Source organism: Cervus elaphus, chromosome 5, assembly GCF_910594005.1.
Source record: "Cervus elaphus chromosome 5, mCerEla1.1, whole genome shotgun sequence".
Lineage (NCBI taxonomy): Eukaryota > Metazoa > Chordata > Mammalia > Artiodactyla > Cervidae > Cervus > Cervus elaphus.
In genome coordinates this window covers 65497190-65502065 of record NC_057819.1, presented here as the reverse complement: position 1 = coordinate 65502065, position 4876 = coordinate 65497190, and the positions used below count along the sequence as shown (strand labels likewise).

General features: G+C 48.5%; 1 long non-coding RNA gene across 1 annotated transcript; it reads right to left on the bottom strand.

Annotated features, from left to right (window-relative positions):
• Positions 1-423: 423 nt before the first annotated feature.
• LOC122693338 lies at positions 424-3999 on the bottom strand. Its single transcript, XR_006340882.1, has 3 exons — positions 3766-3999; positions 1417-1485; positions 424-721 (listed from the first exon to the last, which is right to left on the bottom strand). It is a non-coding gene; the product is annotated as an uncharacterized LOC122693338 (long non-coding RNA).
• Between the last annotated feature and the right edge of the window lie 877 nt (positions 4000-4876).

Here is a 4876-nt window from a genome sequence, read left to right as displayed (position 1 = left end):
ATCTCTCCAACTAGTGGGCAAAGAAAGACACTTCTCCAAGACTGTATGGTGCCGTTCAATTTTAGGAATGCTCAGCAGCATCCACTTGCCTCAGCTCTGACACAGGGAAGCCTCTATTTCATCTTGACTGGGACCACGTGACTGGTTCCAGTCAACCAGCGGGCTGTGGGCAGAAGCGACAGCCAGAACACAGTGAGTCTCTGCCGGGCCCGAGCCTGGCAAACACCTGAGTCCTGCTGCCCCTCCTGCGGGTGTCAACAGAGAGGCCGCATGCAGAGCGGGCCAAGCGCCCGGGCACAGCGGCTGGAGGCCGAGTCCCGCCGGGGACCCTTGTCCCGTAGCGTCACCAGGCCCTGTTCGGGGATCCGTTCGTTTCTGCAGTGTAACCTAGCCTACCCCAACTGATACACAATCAGTTCTCGATCCTGACTCATTATTATAATTTAATGACCTTTTTAATTAAAGAAGGCAGGCGCACGTGTGGTTGGTTTCTTTTCAGCAGCACTGTGGTTCCGGAATGCGTGATGGACTGGGGGACGAGGCCTCACCAGCACTGCTTGCTCCTTTGAGGCAGGACTTGCTTTTCAGATGAAACCAGACCAAGTGGCCGTGTCAGTGTCGCTGTCCACACGGTCCTGAGATCGCGGCACGTGGCCTGTTCCTTCCAGTTTTGTTGTTGCTGTTCCTTCTATTTTTTACAGGTTGTAAATAAGTTCTTCATCTACAGTGAATAAATAAACACCCAGTTGAAATAAACATCCGTCCAGATAAAATGACGCTGGGTAAAGTTTTTGTTTTGTTTCTAAAGAGCTTTCCTTTGATACACTACATGCATTATGCATACACAAATGACAAATACATTGTTTTACTGACAGTTTCTCTGTACTCCAGTGTATTAAATTATGCAAATGTCTGGGTCACACAGAAATAATTATTTTGAAATGTTGAGTTTACATAAACATATGTATTTTAAGTTGTATTTTAACTAATTATAATTAGACTGCATTACATTTGTATGTTGGCTATAGAGTGTTTAAAGACATTCTTACGTGCCTTTAATCCTAGCCCAAGTAATTACTACATACCTCATTTTATAGGATTTTTATTAGGGAATGTTTAGTGAAAGTTTCTCTTTGCCTTTGCCTTTAAATTATGTTCTTTTATAGCATAATGTAAGTTTTATTGACTTTAGCATTTGTTTTTAGCATACTTACTTTCAACATGGTTAAATAAAATACACATTCCCTTAAGATTTAATTAAAAGTTTTAAGAGAAAGGGGAATAATGGTAATACATGCTTATAATAGGAAATACCAAAAAAAGAAAATGAAAATCACACACAATCCCGCCCACCAGATGGTGCCCCCTCCTCCCCACGTCCAGACGGGCTCATTCTGCTCAGAAACTGCATCCTACCTTTCACTGCCTGTCTCATTCTCTTCCAGTGATCTTAGAGGCTTCTTCATATTCCAACATCTGTATGTACTGTAATTTAAACATATTCCTGTTGTAGAGTGCTTATTTGTAACTCAGCACTGTTCTAAACACTGGAACAGGCAGAACAATGCCCCTGCCCCAGAGATGCCCACATCCTAAATCTGGAGGCTTTGAATATGTGACTGCAATGGTGAAAATGTGTGACTCTGAAGGTATGACTAAGTTAAGGACCTTGAGGTGGGGAGATTCTCTGGGTGGACCAAATCTAATCACACGGGTCTTTGAAAGAAGAGAACCTTTCCCAACTGTGGTCAGAGAAAAAGATGTAACAATGGTATCAGAGCCAGAGAGAGGCCACATTGCTGGCTTTGAAGAAGGCAGACGGGGGCCATGAGCCAAGAAATGTAAGCCGCTTCTAAAGGCTGGGGAAGTCAAGAAAGGAGCAGATTCTTCCCTGGAGCATCCAACCTGCTCTAGGTGGTAATTCCTAAAGAAATTCCTCCTTGCCAACACCTTGATTTTAGCCCAGCAGAACTTGTGTCGGACTTCTGACCTACAAAGCTGTAAGATGATACATTCATGTTTTTTTAAGCCACTAAGTTTGTGGGAACTTTTTACAGCAACAATAGAAAGAAAACTCATACCTTTTTGTGCATGAATTTTTTTTTTTCACTATTTTCCTTAAGAGTCAATTCCTAGAAGAGTTTTCAAGGTACCTAATACACATTGCCAAACATGCTACCATCTCATCAGCAATGTATAAAGGCTGCCTCACCTGGCCGCTACTCACCCTGAAATTTAAGTTCCTATGTATCCTGTTGTTTAGTGTTCATTTAAATTGATGATAGTAATTATATTGGACACTAATGGTAGCTGAGGATTTACTATGTGCCAAGCACTATCTCAACACTCAACTCATTTAATCCTCAGGCCTCTTTGATAGCTCAGTTGGTAAAGAATCCGCCTGCAGTGCAGGAGACCCCGGTTCGATTCCTGGGTCGGGAAGATCCTTCCCTGGAGAAAGAATAGGCTACCCACTCCAGTATTCCTGGGCTTCCCTTGTGGCTCAGCTGGTAAAGAATCCGCCTACAACGCAGGAGACCTGGGTTCAATCCCTGGGTTGGGAAGATCCCCTGGAGAAGAGAAAGGCTACCTACTCCAGTATTCTGGCCTGGAGAATTCCATTGTATAGTCCATGAAGTTGCAAAGAGTGGAATATGGCTGAGCGACTTTCACTTAATCCTCACAACTCTATGAAGTATGTTACCACTGTTATCCTCGTGTTACAGAAAGAGGAAACCGAGGCACAGGAAAGTTAGTTCAGTTCAGTTGCTCAGTCGTGTCCGACTCTTTGCGACCCCATGGACTGCAGCACGCCGGGCCTCCCTGTCCATCGCCACCTCCTGGAGTTTACTCAAGCTTAACAATGAGAAAGTTAAATATATGATAAGCCTGGAGTTAAGACCCCACAAAGTCTGGTCCCAAAGGGGATGTTTGCTGATAAGTCTCCCATTAAAATCAAAGCTCCTGGAAGGCAGGGTTGGCCTCCTCTACTGCTTCGCTTACTCTGGGCGTCCACAAGTTTCCCAGGTGGTAGTATTATTCAACAAAGAAGCAGTTGTCATGAAGAGCTCTGTACATGGAGATGAGCATGTAAAAGCAAGGAAGTCCATTTAGTACATAAAGAACTGTGGTAATTCTCTTGCCTTTGCTTGTGGTCAGCCACAGAATAATGGAATTATTCTCTAATCATTAAGACTCACCTCTTTAGCTACCAGATGACCGTGCTCACACCTGTCCCTCCACTCATTCCTTTCCACACACTCCCGTGATTCAGACGCTACGCCAGAGATGGTGAACAGGACGAAAGGGGAGGGCCATGTCAGCTCCAAGGCTGCCACACAAACCCACAGCAGGAGCCGGACAAGCAGACGTGCTGCTGCTTCGAGGCCCAGGCCCCTGCTCTCCTGCGGCTCCTATTACCAGAGCAAAGGCCAGCCAATGTTCTGTGAGGGACGGGATGAGCACTTCAGGCTGTGCGCTGCTGGGCAGACGCGTGAGGAGTCGCTCTGCCCCAGGATGACTTGATCCACACAGCAGTCCACAGGCGGCTGGGCATCCTGCCCCTTCTCTCGGAACTGGCCCACCCTGCTCAGGTCTGCACGGCCCACCCGCCCCGGGAGATGCAGTGCCCTGCGTGTCAAGGCTCAGGTGCCTGCGGGGGACCCCCAGGCCTGCCTGCCCCCTTCCTGCCCAGCGGTCCCTGCCCCCGGCACCCCGCACATGCACGCTCAGCTCCCCCGCGGGCCTTCTCCACGGCCACCTCACCTCCCATGTCAGCTGGCTGCGGCTGGCCTGGCTGAGGGCAGCGGGGCAGTCACAGCCTGATCAGCCCTCGGGCTCCTCGCCTGACCACTTTCCTGTCTCGGCGCCATCGTGGCTGCCGCCTCCCCAGCAATTTCTCCCCAGTCTTCTCTGCCGCTGCTTCCTCTTCCAAACAGGGGCCTTGGCTCAGAGCTCTGGTCCCTTCTCCCAAAGAGGCCCCTCTAGAACTGTCCGGAGGCCAAGGATGGACACCCCCACTATCTCCAGCCCCAAACTCCCACGACCTTCAGATTTCTTGAGGCCACAGTCCCTGTGCTATCTGCACATGGGGTACCAGACCTCCCAAGGCCAGCATGTACCTCCGGGGCCCGGCCCCCAACCAGCCCACTCCCCTCCCCCACAAGCCCCTGGCAACCTCTATTCCACTTCCTGACTCTAACTCTGACCACACTAAACTCATCGAAGTGCAATCACATACTCCTGGCCCTTAGTAACTGGCTATTGCACTTGGCCTATTTTCTGAGCTCACCCGTGTGGCAGCAGGTGTCAGAACTCCCTTCCCTCTGAAGGCTGACTCATACCCCACTGTGCACACACGTTTTGCTCCTCTGTCTTCAATCGATGGACGCTGAGGTTGTTGCCACCTTCTGGCTACTGTGAACAGTGTTGGCTTCAGCGAACATGGCGCACAAGTGTTTATTTCTATTCCTTCGGGTGTACACCTAGAACCTAAAACGACTTTTCAGTATTATTCCGTGTTAAGGACGGGGTCAGGCATGCCAGGAGGTGCTCCCTGCAGGAAAGCAGTCCCAGATCACAGTCTTCTTACCCTCCTCACCCAGGCGCCACGAGACCATGAGAAAGGAAAACCAAGTGAACCTGACATTCCACTCAAAAACCTCTCCCACTCAATTTCCGACACAACAAAATGTAAAAATAAGCCATTTTTATTAAAAGTTGAAAAGTTTTCAAAGTTTATACATGTAATCAGATAATTCCACCATCACATGAATCTCTAAAATCACTGACAAGCAAATACACGCTGGCCTGGTGAACACACACCAGCTCCAAGACCTGCTCAGAACTTGCATGTGGACTCAGCCTGCTCACTCGG